The 16,655-nt window shown below is 51.0% G+C and overlaps 1 protein-coding gene across 14 annotated transcripts in view; it reads left to right on the plus strand.

The window, feature by feature from the left end:
* Nucleotides 1–16,655, plus strand: part of LOC139047307 (ribosome-binding protein 1-like) — a 396,181-nt gene that overhangs the window by 201,583 nt on the left and 177,943 nt on the right. The gene's annotated exons all lie outside the window — the stretch shown is intronic.

Here is a 16,655-nt window from a genome sequence, read left to right on the forward strand (position 1 = left end):
TCTTGGAAGATATGTCCGACAAGGAACTATCCGAAGAGAGCTCAGTGATTAAGTGCAGAATGCAATTTAAATAAATGTTTTCCTCGAGTTTTCCTAACTCGTATTAAATGGGAATAAAACTTTTTCCATTTTGCGTCCCAAAAATTTTACCTCGTACTGTATGCAGGTTCATAATATATGCGAGTTTTTACAGTACTTTTAGGCAATAAGATAGCCTCACCGCCTACAGGATTAGCTGACTGAGCTATGTCGAATGCTTGGTTGCGATAGTCAGAAGTTTGAATCCTTTTTTTTTATATATATATATCTGACGATGCTGTTGTCATGATCCACCCGGGTTCGTGAACAAGGGAGGGCTCGAGGCAACCTCCGATAGACAGACGCTCCGCAGCGTGGTGGTGCTGAACGGTGACTGACCGCCGAGCAGCCGTGTTCGTCGGTGTTTATTGCAGTGCGGTGATGAACGTTGCTTGCCCAGCTTCGTAGGCTAACGAGCCTGGTGGCAAACGAACATTATGCTTGAGGGTGCGTCACATGCTTGCTACACCCCCTAACCCCCAGTATGTTTGTTAAATAAAAAACAAATGTCCATGTTCAAAATACGAGGCTCTGCCTCCACCCTAGCTGGGTCGACGGTGCCTGCTATCCAGGCGAGTAACGGTACGGTGGCCTCTGCCGTCGAGTACTCCGCCTGGGCACCGGTGTTGATGGGTTGGGTGTGGCAACGCCAGGTGCTGCCTGAGCCAGCCTTGCTCCATCCGGAGGGTTCGTAGTAGTCGGCCTTGCGAGTGGCGCCGAGCTCGACACCGGTCCAACGGGTGCCACACCACTGGCTACGGTTGCCGCCTCCGAGGTGGGTGGTGCTCCACTGGAAGTGACTGGTGCTGCCACTAGTCCTCCTGCGGGCTGGAACTCAGAAGTGGCAGTCAAGGGTGCTGGCCAGGTCCTGAGGCGAGGCCTGACATGGCCAGCGTGTCTCTGCCACATAGCCCCGTCTGGCATGTGCACGAGCAGCGATGAGGTGCCGGCAGGAGACACCACCTGCCTGGCAGACCAGGGTGGGCCAGGACGGAAGTTCCTGGCGAAAACTGGAGCTCCCGACTCTGGCAAAGGCCTGGGACGGCACCCTTGGTCAGCAGCCAGCTTCTGCTTCAGCTGCTTGAAGAGCACCGTGGATTGGAGGTCCGGATGCAAGACGTCCAAGGGTGTCTTGACCATCCGACCCAGCAGGAGGTCACAGGGGGCACAGCCAGTGACATTGTGGGGCATGGTCTGGTACTGAAATAGTATCCGGGCAATCTGCGTCCCGAAATCCCCAGTCTGGCTTCTTCAGCTTGCCTTTGGTGGTTTGCACCACCCGCTCGGCTGCACCATTTGAAGCAGGGTGGTATGGCAGAACCATCATCCGGTGGATTCCGGTCTTTGTCAGCCAGGCCAGGCACTCTGTGCTGGCAAAAGCAGGACCATTGTCAGGCACGATGACATCCGGCAACGTCTGGGCGACGAAGGCCTGTCGTAGCGCTGCAATGGTCGTGCCTGCTGATGGAGTGGTGACAGGTAGAACCTCAACCCACTTTGAAAAGGTGTCCACCACCACCAGGAAGTAATGGCCCTTGAAGGGTCCCCCAAAATCCACCTGTTGGCTGGACCACGGTCTCTGTGGGAATGGCCAGGGGGTGATCTCCACATGACGCGAGGCTTGCTGATGCTCCTGGCAGACTTGGCAGCTCTGCACCAAGTTAGCGATGTCCTGGTCCAGGCCAGGCCACCAAACATAGGACCGGGCCACCATCTTTGTCTTTTCTACGCCAGGATGACCCGCGTGCAGCAACTGCAGAACCCTGGACCGGAGACTTTGTGGGATCACCATCCTTGAACCCCACAGTAGGCAGCCCTGCTGCAAGCTCAGCTCAGCGGCCTTGTGGCTATAGGCCTGCTGCACGAATTCCTCTCCACGGGACACCGCCTTGACCACCTGAGACAGGACTGGGTCCCGGTTGGTCGCTTGAGATACTGCAGATCTGGAGAGCACCTCTAGGTACGCGTGTTCCATCATGAACACTTCAGCGGGTTCTGGCACAGCATCAGGCCCCTCCGGCAGGGGCAGGCGGCTCAGGGCATCAGCAGGTTCCAGGTCCTTTCCTGGACGGTAAACCAGCTGGTAACTGCAAGCTGCCAGCCTCAAGGCCCAGCGTACCACTCGAGGTGATGCCTGCACAGGAACTGCCTTGTCAGGCCCCAGCAGCCCCAACAGCGGCTTATGGTCCATGACTGCCTCAAACTTCCAGCCCCACAGATACTGGTGGAAGCATTCGACACCGAACATGAGGGCCAAACCTTCCTTGTCCAGCTGGCTGTAACGTTGCTCTGCAGCATGAAGCCGACGAGAAGCAAACGACACAGGGGGTTCCTGGCCGTCTTTGTCCTGGTGTGCCAGGACTGCTCCCACACTGTACAGTGACGCATCTACGGTAAGGACAACAGGCTTGGCAGGATCGAAATGCACCAGCACTGTAGCCTTGGTGATTAGCTCTTTGCTGCGCTGGAAGGGCCGGTCCTGCTGCTTCTTCCAGACCCATTGCTGACCATCTTGAAGCAGAAAATGGAGCGGCTGTAGATGCTCCGACAGGTTCGGCAGAAAACTCCTGTAGAAGTTGATGAGGCCCAGGTAGCTCTGAAGCTCCTTCTTGTTCTGGAGCTTAGGTGTCTTGAGCACAGCATCAGCTTTGGGGGGAGACGGGGCTAGGCCTGCCTGGGAAATGACATATCCCAAGTACTCATCGCTAGGAGCTAGGAAAACGCACTTTTCCAGCTTGAGCTTGAGGCCGGTGTCCTGCAGTCGTGCCAGGACGTTGGGCACGACTGGGTTCCTGGCACGCTGGGTTCCTGGTACTCTGGCATACAAACGCCCAGTGCATGAATTCAGTTTCGGCCCAGCAGCGTCGGTGACGACCCCTCGTTAAGTAAAGAGGAAGGGTTGCCTTGCTGTCACCAAAGCGAATGCTGGCCTGTGCCTGACCCTGAACCTGGGTGAGTTGCCCAGAGTAGCTGCGCAGCAGCATGCTCAAAGCCTCGATGGACGTGCCAGGGAAAGTACGCTTGAAGAGTTTCCCGGCCATTACTGACACGCTGGCCCCTGTGTCCAGTTCCATGGGAAAGGGGTGCCCGCAGATTTCGATGGTCGGCATGAACGGCGGCACAGACGACGGTACAAAGCCTGTGTGCCACATGTCGAAAAACAGCAGGTTCTCGGCCACGACGTGGAACCTGGCTGCGGAAGAACTTGATCTCAATCGTCACTTACAGCGCATACAAAGAAAACTTGAACCTGCTGCCGCACGCCCCCGCCGCATACCCTTGCGACGGCTACCCTGGCCGCGGGCTTGTGTGGTACCTGGGCTTGAATGAGGCTGCTGCTTGCTGTTCGTCCTCCCCCTTCGGCATACACGTGCCAGGCGCCCAGTTTTCCCGCACGTAAAGCATTGTGCTTGAGAGAACTGACACTGTGAGGGGGAGTGGGCACCACCACAGTGACCGCAAGTACTGCCCTTTGCCGCCAGCTTTTTGACCACTGCTTCCGCCAACGGTGAGCCAGTCGCACGAGAAATCTTAGCGGCGTCCTTGGTGGCAGCTTCCATTACCAGCGCAGCCTTCACCGCATCCTCCAGCGAGGGGTCGGGAAGCTTCTGGAGTCGCGTCTGCATGGCGGGGTTGTTGAATCCGCAGACGAAAGGGTCCTGGAGCAGTGAGTCCAGTTGGTCCCCAATAGCGCAAGCACTCTAACCCGTGTAGCGCAGCAACAAACTGCCCGAGGGTCTCTCCAACCGGTGGCTCCAGTTGTTGAAGCAAAAACGCTCTATTAGTGTGGATGGTGCTTGGTTGAAATGCGAGCGCAGTATGGTGAGCAGCTCCCCCAGTGTCTTAACGTGCGGCTTGGCTGGCTTGAGAAGGTCGAGCAAGAGGCTGAAGACGTGGGTCCTGCAGTTGGCCAGGAAAATTTCCCACTGTTTGCCCTTGGGTGTGTCGTTTGCCCGGAAGAACACGTGGACTTGTTCCTCATAAATTTGCCAGGCGGACCCATCTCCCTCAAACGGCTCGAGCCTTCCGTACAGCGGCATGGCAGCAGCAACGGCGGGCGGTGTTTCACCGCTCGCGGCAGCGTGGGACGATCCGTGGGTACTCGTTGCCAGTGTCACGATCCACCCGGGATCGTGAACAAGGGAGGGCTCGAGGCAACCTCCGATAGACGGACGCTCCACAGCATGGTGGTGCTGAACCATGACTGACCGCCGAGCAGCCGTGCTCGTCGGTGTTTATTGCAGTGTGGTGACCAATGTTGCCTGCCGAGCTTGGCAGGCCACCGAGCCTGGCGGCAAACAAACATTATGCCTGAGGGGGCATCACGTGCTTGCTACACATATGCCTGATTTTGACCTTCTCTAGTGCTCTACTTCTGCAGGCTTGGAGGGACGACTGACACTGACAAAAGGTGCCGAGAGCGAGTCCTAATCCAGGTACAACTAAATTAGGAAAGCCCCTAAGCTTCAACAAAAACACTTTTTCTCCAGAACAGGAATTGGCCCCCTGGTGCAGTATTCGGCAACACCGTTCTCATGATTCGTACAGTTAACCCATATCCTGCAGTCCCCAGCACCTGCGAATCACCTGACCAAGGCAGCAGTCAGACCTGTAACGCAGCAGAGGGTGCTAAGAATCTGTGGGCCCGGACAGGCCGCCAATGGAAACTGACCCTGTCAACCTTTGACAGCCAAACTCTCTCGAGTGAGGCCAGGTTAGCAGGACTCCTTAAGGAACTGTCAGACATTGTTTGGGATATCATTGGCCTTAGTGAGATTAGAAGTGGTGAAGCTTATACAGTGCTGACTAACGACCATGTCCTCTGCTATAGAGGTCTGCCGGATAAGAAGCATTATGGGGTAGAATTCCTAATCCATAAGGACATAGTGGGCAACATTGACGAATACTACAGCATTAATGACAGGGTAGCAGTAGTCGTAATCAAGCTTAACCCTTTCAGGGTCGATTTTTTCGCCATATGCGACCGCCTAGGGTCAATTTTCTTTATTGCAGATTCCAATTCTTCTTAGGGACTTACTTCAAAAAAAATTCACCGCAATTTTTCTAGGGTGACAGTAAAGTGAGAAAAAAATATTTTGCGTTGGTAAATATGTACTCTTCATTAATAACTATAAAAAGGAAATAAACTTATCAGAATTGAAAATTTGAATACATTGTTATAGTTCAAGGCTTTGAAAATGCACACACGAGAATATTTTGCAAGACTCGAATGTTCCTGCTCTTACACTAATATGTACATGCTTCGCGTAATCGAACTGCGTAGGTTCGCGGACTCAAGAAAACTGTGTGGTTGTGTGCCCATCAAAAAAGCAAAACATGACAAACTTCCGTTAATCTTCATTTCATTTTATCACCAACCAATGGCAATTAGTTCTCGCCAGTCTACCCCCCCCCCCCCCCCCCCCCCCCCCCCCCCCCCCGAAGGAAAAGCAATGGAAATGCATGTACGGTGGCATCCTTCCTTTGCGCACCTTCGTGAGCACTAAACAAGCGAGAAACAAGCGGTCACCCTTTGAGTGATCAGTAACGAGATAGCCAACACTTTTTCAGCGCAAGAACCCGAAACCACCCGTGGAAGAATACCCAAACCGCCACCCGCCCACGTGTGCACCAATGCGTGAGCAGTATTATATAGACGCGCGGCAGCGAACTAGTGCTATAACAAACCGTGCAACAAAAACCGAGAAAGGGAGGCGTGCGAAAAAAATTCCCTTTAACCCCACATAGTGGCAACACATGACAGAAAAGAAAAAGTTTGGAAATCAGCGCGCTTTTTAAAAGTACAGACAGCACTGTAAATATAAGCCTTCAACCATTTTGGGCTTCGTTTTCAGCGCTGTATATTTACGTCATTCACCCTCGAAGGATTAATAACACATATATATTAAAGGTAGTACAAACCTACCCTCCTATATCCAGCCACGATGGTGATGAGGTCATCATCATCATCAGCCTATTCTATGTCTACTGCGGGACGAAGGCCTCTTCCTGCGATCTCCAAATACTCCTGTCCTGTGCCAACTGATTCTAACTAGCGCCCGCGAATTTCCTAATTTTATCGCACCACCTAGTCTTCTGCTGTCCTCTACTGCACTTTCCCTTCTCTTGATACCCATTCTGTAACCCTAATGGTCCAAGGTTTATCTAACTTGTGCATTACATGACTTACCCAGTGGCCATTTTTTTCTCTTTCAATTAGAACTGTCAATTAGAATATAAGCTATACTCGTATGCTCTCTGATCCAAACTGCTCTCTGTCTCTCAAGGTTAGGCCTAGCATTCTTTGTTCCATCGCTCTTTGTGCGGTCCTTGTTCTCAAGCTTCTTTGTCAGTCTCCATTTTTCTGCCCCATATGTCGGCACTGGTAAAATGCACTGATTATACATCTTCTTTTTCAATGAAAATTTTAAGCTTCCTGTCAGAAGCTGACAATGTCTGCTGTATGCGATCCAACCCATTTTTATTCTTCTATGAATTTCCTTCTCATGATCCCAGTTCCCTGTGATTAATTGACCTAGGTAAGCGTACTCCTTCACAGAGTAGAGGCTGACTGGCGATCCTGAACTCTTGTTCCCTTGCCCGGTTATTCATCATTGTCTTTGTCTTCTGCATATTAATCTCCAACCCCACTGTTACACTCTCTCTGTTAAGATCCTCAATCATTTGTTGTAACTCATCCGCAGTGTTGTTGAATAAAACAATTTCATCGGCAAACCGAAGGTTGCCGATGACATTGTTTCCAATTTAATGGCGTCAATACTTGTTCCAAGCACGCAGTGAATTGTATTGGAGGGATTGTGTCTCCTTGTCTGACCCCTTTCTTTATAGGTAACTTCCTACTTGTGGAGAATTAAGGTAGTTGTGAAATCTCTAGATATTTTTCAAGATATTTACGTAAATCGTCTGTACTCCTTGATTACATAATGCCTCTATGACTGCTCGTATCTCTACTCAGTCAAATGCCTTTTCCTAATCTATGAAAGCCATATATAGAGGCTGATTGTACTCTGCGGATTTCTCAATTACCTAACGACATGGATGTGATCCATTGTAAAGTATCCCTCCCTGAAACCTGCCTATTATTTTGGTTGACAGACAGACAGGAGTGTTAAGTCCAGTGTCACTCTTATTGTATTGGAGATTGTCTTGGTGAATATTTTGTATATTACCGGGTGTAAGCTAGTGGGCCTATAATTTTCAATTCTTTAACGTCTCCCTTTTGTGGATTAGTATAATGTTTGCATTGTTTCAATTTTCTGTGACCCTTGCAGTCGATAGACACTTCGTATAGAGAGCCGCCAGTTTTCCAAGCAATATGTCTCCTCCATCTTCTCCTGCTGCTCTTCCCTGTTTCATGTCTTTGAAAGCCCTTCTGGCCTCATTGCTAGTTATAGGAGGAGTTTCTGTATCCTGTTAATCACTGCTTTGAATGAAGGCATTCTGATTCCTCCGGGTACTGTACAGGTGAGTATAGAATTCTACCACTGCTTTTACTATACCTTCGAGATTGCTGATGATATTACCCTGCTTATCTTCAAATGCACACATCTTGGTTTGTCCTATGCCAAGTTTCCTTCTCACTGATTTCAGGCGGCGTCCATTTCTTATGGCTTCTTCAGTCTTTCTCATGTTATAATTTTGAATATCCCTTGTTTTTGCCTTGTTGATCAGTTTTAACAGTTTTGCAACTTCTATCCTATCTCTTGAGTTGGGACACTTTCATTTTTTGTCGTTTCTTTATTAGATCCTTGGTTATTTGGAAGAGCTTGCCTACTGGTTGCTGTGGTGCTTTGCCTCCCACTTCAATTGCTGCCTCTAATGCCAGCCTCGTTACGATTTCATTCCTTATCTCTATGTCATCATCGTCATCTCATTGTTCTAAGGCTGCATATTTGTTTGCAATTACCAGCCTAAATTTGTCTGCTTTTACCCTTACTGCTTCTAGGTTGACCTGTTTCTTTTTGATCAATTCAGCTCTTTCTCTCTTGAAATTGAGGTGAATCCTAGCCCTCAGTAACCTATGATCACTGCACTTTACCCTGCCTATCAGTTCTACATCTTGCTCTATGCTAGGATCAGCATAGTGCAAGATGTAGAAGTATGAAATCAATTTAATTTCTTGTTTCACCATTAGGGCTTTTCTAGGTCCACTTTCTGTTGCTGCGCTTCCTTAAAAAGTTGTTCATCATTCGCAGTTCCTTCTTTTCTGTGAATTCTACCAGCATCTCTCCTCTAGCATATCTGGAATTAACACCGTGGTTTCCAATTGCTTGTTCACCAGCCTGCTTTTTCGCCACTTTTGCATTGAAGTCGCCCATTGCTACAGTATATTGGGTTTGCATTTTTCTCATCGCTAAATCAGCATCTTCATAAAACGGATCTACTTCCTCATCGGTAGTATAGGCGCTGTCCAAAGCTGTAGAAAGGCCAAAGTCGCCTAGGAACTGTCAAGGTCGTCTGTTGTGCGGGAGGCGCATAGTCGTACTGTTCTGCACGGCTTGTCTAGCCACTCTTAATTTTCACCCAGTAGCAGAAGTTTCGGATGGTCAAGGCAGGCAGGCACAAGGTCGAGTGGGTGACAAGCGGCTTGGGGCTTCTCTCTAAGCGCTGAAAACTTTTTTCCTTTTCTCATTTATTTTCACACAAGTTTTAAGTGCTGTTAAAATTCACCGCAAATATATTGTGTACCTAGGCACGCTCAAGGCCACATGCGCACATGAGATTTGCGAACCACAATGTTAGGACCACCAACAATTGACACTATATCGTGCAACCTATGACCATCAGGAAAACCCGCAGAGGGCGGGTAAATCAACAGATCTCTTGGGCATGTAGGGCCCTCAGGGCTGTACGTTTCGGTGATAAGGTAGCTTCACCGCCTGCGGGATTATCTGGCTGAGCTATGTCGAATGCTTGGTCGCGATAGTCGAAAGCTCGAATCCTCTCTCTTTATATGTAAATTTTTTTAAGCATCCAACGATGGTGTGCCTGACTTCAACTTCCTGACACCAGCAAAAAGTGCTGAGAGCGAGTGGGGCTATACAAATACAGGTACAACCAAATTAGGAAGGCCCCTAAGCTTCAACAAAGACACTCCCTCACCACAACAGGAATTGGGTTCCCTGGTGCAGTATGTGGCCGCTACCTCCCTCATAATTCCTACAATTAACCCATGGCCCTCACTCCCCAGCCGCTGCAGAGCACCTGTCCAAGGCAGCAGTCAGACTTGTAACGCAACAGAGGGCGTTGAGAATCTCCAAGTCTGGACAGGCCACCAATGGAAACTGATGCTGTCAACCTTTAATTACCGAACTCTGTCGAGTGAAGCTAGCTTACCAGGACTCTTTGAGGAACTATCAGATATTGCTAGGGATATTATTGGCCTTAGTGAGATTAGAACTGGTAAGGCTTACACATTACTGAATAACGGCCATGTCCTCTGCTATAGAGGTATCCCAGATAAGAAGCAATACGAGGTAGGATTCCTAATCCATAAGAATATTGACACGTATACTTATCTTTATCGGGCGACCACGTTTGGCCGCCTTACAAATGCTATCGCACAGCGCGGGACGCGCCTGCATGTATCCGAACCTTCTGGAAAGCTATCGATGCTTCTATGCGCGGTCTGTTGTCGCCGAACCTTGTGTTATCTGATTTCATCGCTTGACGCGAATGGTGTAGAACATTGTAGAAGGCATGCGGGTCCCAACGATTAGTCTGGAACATTCGACGACTGCTCTATAAAAGCCGACGCGCTTGACCCGCTGATCAGATTTTCGACGATCGCCGAGCGTGTTCGCCGCTTTCGTTGTGCTATAAGTTTAGCCTGTTTTGTGGGCACAGGTTCGCCCAATAAAAGCTAGTTTTGTATTCCACCGTACTGCTTCTTTCTTCACCGTCACTACCACGTGACATCTGGTGGAGGTGCTGGTGCGTTCATGTACCGAGCGCCCCCGCAAAGCCGCGATCCAAGCCCAAAGCCCAAGGACAAAACTAACATCGCCGAAGACCAGCGTGCTAGCCGCAGACTGCAAGGACTGCCCCCAGAGCACGGACTTCTACCTGAGTCGACAAAGAAGATCGTGGTCAAAACAACCCCAATGGCTGCCCCAGCGTCCCCCGTTATCCTACAACAACCTCGGGACCCACCGACCTTCCATGGAGCAGCGACTGAAGACCCAGAATCCTGGTTGGAGACCTACGAACGAATCGCGACTTTTAACAACTGGGACTCCGACGACAAGCTGCGGCATGTATACTTTGCCTTAGAAGATGCCGCCAGAACGTGGTTTGAGAACGGGGAGTCGACCTTGACGACATGGGACCTCTTCCGTACCGGCTTCCTGCGCACCTTTACGAGCGTCGTGCGCAAGGAAAGGGCCGAAGCCATGCTGGACGCCCGAGTGCAGCTACCTAACGAGAACGTCGCCATCTTCACGGAAGAAATGAAACGTCTGTTCCGCCATGCCGACCCGGATATGCCGGAGGAGAAGAAAGTCCGCCTTCTCATGCGTGGTGTGAAGGAAGAACTTTTCGGCGCAATGATACGAAGCCCACCGAAGACCGTAGAAGAGTTCCTTCGCGAGGCCACCAGCATCAAGAAGACACTCGAAATGCGGAACCGGCAATTTAACCGCCGTACAAGCTCTACCCACTACGCAGGAATCCAATCACTGGCCACGGACGATCTGCGTGAGACTATCAGGGCCATTGTGCGTGAAGAACTGCGCAAGGTCTTGCCTTCGTCGCAGCCTCAAGTGGCCTCTATCGCCGACATCGTGAAAGAAGAGGTGCACCGATCCCTTGGAGTTCCTGAGGTGCAACCAGAACCACCGCAGCCGGAAGCAATGACCTACGCCGCCGCCGTCGCCCGCCGTCAAGGCCCTCCTGCGTGACCGCGCCAAGGTCCTGCAACACCGCAATTCCGTCGACCACTGCCGCCGCCGCCAGCACGCCCACCCGTCGCCCAGCGCAGCTACCCGAGGAAAACAGACATTTGGCGAGCCCCCGACCACCGCCCGCTCTGCTATCACTGCGGAGAAGCCGGCCATGTGTACCGCCGATGCCCATACCGCGACTTGGGACTGAGAGGGTTCGCCGTTAACGCACCGCGTCCACAGCTTGGCGAGCACCCACGCGATATCGCCGATTACCTCGCCGCTACTCAGTGGAGCTCTCGACGACCATCGCGTTCGCCATCACCAGGCCGCTACCTGTCGCCGCAGCGCCGACCATACACTGGCCCAGCCCGGGGCCGGTCAGCGAGCCCATACCCGGAAAACTAAAAGCATTAACCGATGGAGGTGCGGTTGCTGTTCGTCGAACTGACGAAGATCCTCCGCCGCCGACGAAGACGACGAAGAAACCATCTCGACGACCTAATGACGACACGCCGCCGTCCCGACGAAGTCTGGAAGCCAAAACTACACCGACGAAAGACGACTTGACGACGCGACGTTCCAGCTTCAGTTCAACACGACGCAGCCGTGATCCGACGCCGAGACCTAACTGTAACGCAAGACAAAGAACCACCGACCTCGACGTGCTTCTCGACGGCCACGCAGTCACCGCCTTAGTGGACACAGGAGCCGATTACTCCGTAATGAGTGGACACATCGCCGCCCAGTTGAAGAAAGTGAAGACCGCATGGGAAGGCCCTCAGATTCGCACCGCTGGAGGACACCTCATCACGCCGACTGGGATCTGCACGGCAAGAATAACCATTCATGACCGGACTTACCCTGCCACCTTCGTTATCCTCCAACAGTGTTCACGAGACGTCATTCTCGATATGGACTTCCTGGACCAACACGGCGCAATCATCAACCTCAAGTCGAAGTCAGTAGCGCTGTCGGAAGATAAAGCAATGCCGCCGGAGAGCCCTCGTAGTCACCACGCCTTGAGTGTGCTTGAAGATCAAGTGAGCATCCCGCCTCGCTGCAGCATTGTTATTTCGGTCAGCACCGAAACACCCGCTGACGTAGAAGGCGTCATCGAAGGCGACCAACGTCTACTGCTAGACCGTGAAATTTGCGTCGCAAGAGGGATCGCTCGACTGCATGGAGGGAAAACTGAAGTGTTGCTGACAAACTTCAGCCAGGAGTTCAAGCACATCAACAAGGGCACGACGATCGCGTACATCGAGGAAATTCTGGAAACAAGCAATGCGTTTGTCCTCTCGGATTCCGCCGCATCTACCCCGACGACCATGGTTCCTGAACCACACTACGACATTAATCCAAATCTCCCTATGATTAAGCAACAGCAGCTCAGAAGTCTGCTCCGACGATACAAAGGCTGCTTTTCGACGTCATCGAGGATTCGACAAACACCAGTCGCCAAGCATCGCATAATCACCGAGGAATGCGCTCGACCACTCCGTCAGAGCCCTTACCGAGTTTCGGCGCGAGAACGTGAAGCTATAAGAGAACAAGTCGAGGAAATGCTGCGCGACGACATCATCCAGCCATCGAAAAGCCCGTGGGCATCCCCTGTTGTTCTGGTAAAGAAAAAGGACGGAACCCTACGTTTCTGCGTCGATTATCGGCGTCTGAACAAGGTCACGAAGAAGGACGTATACCCCCTCCCACGGATAGACGACGCATTGGATCGGCTCTGCAACGCTAAATACTTCTCGTCCATGGATCTCACGTCTGGCTATTGGCAAATAGAAGTCGACGAAAGAGATCGCGAAAAGACCGCCTTCATCACCCCAGACGGCCTCTACGAGTTCAAGGTTATGCCATTCGGACTGTGCTCGGCGCCTGCAACGTTCCAGCGCGTGATGGACACGGTTTTAGCAGGATTGAAGTGGCAGACCTGTCTCGTATACTTGGAAGACGTCGTCGTCTTCACCGAAAATTTCGACGTTCACCTTAGGCGGCTAGCAACAGTACTAGAGGCCATCAGGACATCAGGACTTACTCTGAAGCCGGAAAAGTGCCGCTTCGCTTACGAGGAGCTTCTATTTTTAGGCCACGTCATCAGCAAATCTGGAGTCCGCCCCGACCCGCAGAAGACAGCTGCCATAGCAAAGTTCCCACAGCCCATCGACAAGAAGGCAGTGCGTAGATTTCTTGGCATGTGTGCCTACTACAGGCGATTTGTCAAGAACTTTTCACGCATCGCTGAGCCGCTGACGCAGCTAACTAAATGTGACGTCGAGTTCAAGTGGGAAACGCCGCAGGCCGAGGCATTTCAACAACTCAAACGACGCATGCAGTCGCCGCCCGTACTTGCGCACTTCGACGAGAACGCCGATACCGAAATCCACACTGACGCCAGTAGCCTAGGCCTCGGCGCCGTCCTGGTCCAGAGAAAAGATGGACATGAACACGTGATAGCTTACGCTAGCCGGTCGTTGTCAAAAGTGGAAGGCAATTATTCTACAACCGAAAAGGAATGCCTCGCCATCGTTTGGGCTACAGCGAAATTTCGCCCTTACCTATATGGCAGGCCATTCAAAGTCGTCAGCGACCATCACGCCTTGTGTTGGCTAGCGAATTTAAAGGATCCCTCAGGACGGCTAGCACGGTGGAGCCTCAGACTACAAGAATACGACATCACTGTAACATACAAGTCCGGACGAAAACACTCAGACGCCGATTGCCTATCACGCGCCCCCATTGACCCGCCGCCGCAAGATGACGAGGATGACGACGCCTTCCTTGGAATAATAAGCGCGGAAGACTTCGCCGAACAACAACGAGCGGACCCGGAACTTAAAGGCCTCGTCGATTATTTGGAAGGGCACACCGACGTTGTCCCCAGGGCATTTAAGCGCGGATTATCTTCCTTCACGCTTCAAGACAGTCTACTCGTGAATAAGAACTTCTCACCAGTCCGCGCCAATTACCTTCTTGTTGTCCCGTCAGGACTTCGTCCAGAAGTATTGCACGCCCTACATGACGATCCGACCGCTGGACACCTCGGATTTTCCCGGACACTATCGAGGATACAAGAAAAGTATTATTGGCCGCGCCTGACCGCCGACGTCACCCGTTATGTCAGAACATGCCGAGACTGTCAGCGACGCAAGACACCGCCGACAAGGCCAGCCGGATTACTACAGCCAATCGAGCCTCCTCGCCGACCATTCCAGCAGATAGGGATGGACTTGCTGGGACCCTTTCCGACGTCAATAACCGGAAATAAGTGGATCGTCGTGGCGACGGACTACCTCACCCGCTTCACTGAAACAAAAGCACTGCCGAAATGTAGTGCAGCCGAAGTCGCGAAATTCTTTGTCGAAAACATCCTGCTGCGACATGGCGCCCCAGAAGTCCTCATCACCGACCGAGGAACGGCCTTTACAGCAGAGCTCACCCAAGCCATTCTGAAATACAGTCAGACAAGGCACAGGAGGACAACGGCTTACCACCCGCAGACGAATGGTCTTACGGAGCGGCTGAATAAGACCCTCGCCGACATGCTAGCGATGTACGTCGACGTCGAACACAAGACGTGGGACGCGGTCCTGCCGTATGTCACCTTCGCGTACAACACGGCGGTGCAAGAAACAACACAGATCACGCCGTTTAAGCTGGTTTATGGCAGGAACCCGACGACGACGCTTGACGCCATGCTGCCGCACGTAACTGACGAAGAGAACGTTGACGTCGCTAGCTATCTCCAGCGCGCCGAAGAAGCCCGACAGCTCACCCGCCTGCGAATCAAGAGCCAGCAGAGGAGCGACAGCCGACACTACAACCTCCGACGACGCTTCGTCGAGTACCAGCCCGGCGACCGTGTTTGGGTATGGACCCCGATACGCCGACGAGGACTGAGTGAGAAACTACTGCGACGCTATTTCGGACCCTACAAGGTCATCCGACGTATTGGCGCACTGGACTATCAGGTCGTGCCAGACAGCATTTCGCATTCACAGCGGCGCCGCGCACGACCTGAAGTGGTCCATGTGGTGCGTCTTAAACCGTTTTACGGACACTAACGAACTTCCCTTATTTTGTTTTCTTTGCAACGAGTGCTTATTTATTACTTTCGTTTGTTTGCAGCATCGGGTCGATGCTCTTTAAGAGGGGGGTAATGACACGTATACTTATCTTTATCGGGCGACCACGTTTGGCCGCCTAACAAATGTTATTGCACAGCGCGGGACGCGCCTGCATGTATCCGAACCTTCTGGAAAGCTATCGATGCTTCTATGCGCGGTCTGTTGTCGCCGAACCTTGTGTTATCTGATTTCATCGCTTGACGCGAATGGTGTAGAACATTGTAGAAGGCATGCGGGTCCCAACGATTAGTCTGGAACATTCGACGACTGCTCTATAAAAGCCGACGCGCTTGACCCGCTGATCAGATTTTCGACGATCGCCGAGCGTGTTCGCCGCTTTCGTTGTGCTATAAGTTTAGTCTGTTTTGTGGGCACAGGTTCGCCCAATAAAAGCTAGTTTGTATTCCACCGTACTGCTTCTTTCTTCACCGTCACTACCACGTGACAATATACCGTAGCGGGCAACATTGACAAAATCTACAGCATTAATGAGAGGGTAGCAGTAGTTGTAATCGAACTTAGTGAGAGATACAGATTAAAGGTAGTATGAACCTATGTTCTAACATCCAGTCACAATGATGATAAAGTAGATCAGTTCTATGAAGATGTTGAATTAGCGATGAGAAAAGCGCAAACTCAGTATACTGTAGTAATGGGCGACTTCAATGCAAAGGTAGGGAAAAAGCATACTGATGAACAAGCAATTGGCAACTACGGCGTCAATTCTAGGAACACAGAATAATTCAGAATTCGAGGAACGCAGAATGGAATGAATTCTAGAATTCGCAGAATGGTATAAGCTTCGAATAATCAACATCTTTTTCAGGGAGTGTAGCAACAGAAAGTGGACCGGAAAAAGCCCTAATTGTGAAACAAGAAATGAAATTGACTTCCTACTTTCTTGTGATCCCAGCATAGTGCAGGATATAGAAGCGATAGGTAGGGTTAGGTGCAGTGATCATAGGTTACTGAGTGCTAAGGTTCACCTCAATTTGAAGAGAGAAAAAGTAAAATTGGTCAAGAAGAAATCAACCTAGAGGCAGTAAGGATAAAAGCCGACAAATTCAGGCTGGTACTTGCAAACAAATATGCAGCCTTAGAACAGAGAGATGAAGATGACATAGTGGCAGTGAATGAAACCATAACTAGGCTGGCTTCAGAGGAGGCAAGGCTCTAAGGCAAACAGTAGGCAAGCTCTCCGAAGTAACAAAGGACCTAATAAAGAAACGACAAAAATGAAAGTGTCCATCTTAAGAGATAAGATAGAATATGCACTAAAAGAGAAGCAGGGTAATATCACCAGAAATCTTGAAGGTATAGTAAAAGCAGTGGAAGAATTCTATACTGACCTGTACAGTGCCCAGAGGAGTCAGAATGCTTCCATTCGAAGCAGTATTTAACAGGATACAGAAACTCCTCCTACAACTAGCGATGAGGTCAAAAGGGCCTTGCAAGACATGAAACGAGGAAGAGCAGCAGGAGAAGATGGAATAACAGTTGACTTAATTAAAGATGGAGCAGACATAATGCTTGTAAAACT

This window comes from Dermacentor albipictus, chromosome 7, assembly GCF_038994185.2.
Source record: "Dermacentor albipictus isolate Rhodes 1998 colony chromosome 7, USDA_Dalb.pri_finalv2, whole genome shotgun sequence".
In the NCBI taxonomy this organism is placed as follows: domain Eukaryota; kingdom Metazoa; phylum Arthropoda; class Arachnida; order Ixodida; family Ixodidae; genus Dermacentor; species Dermacentor albipictus.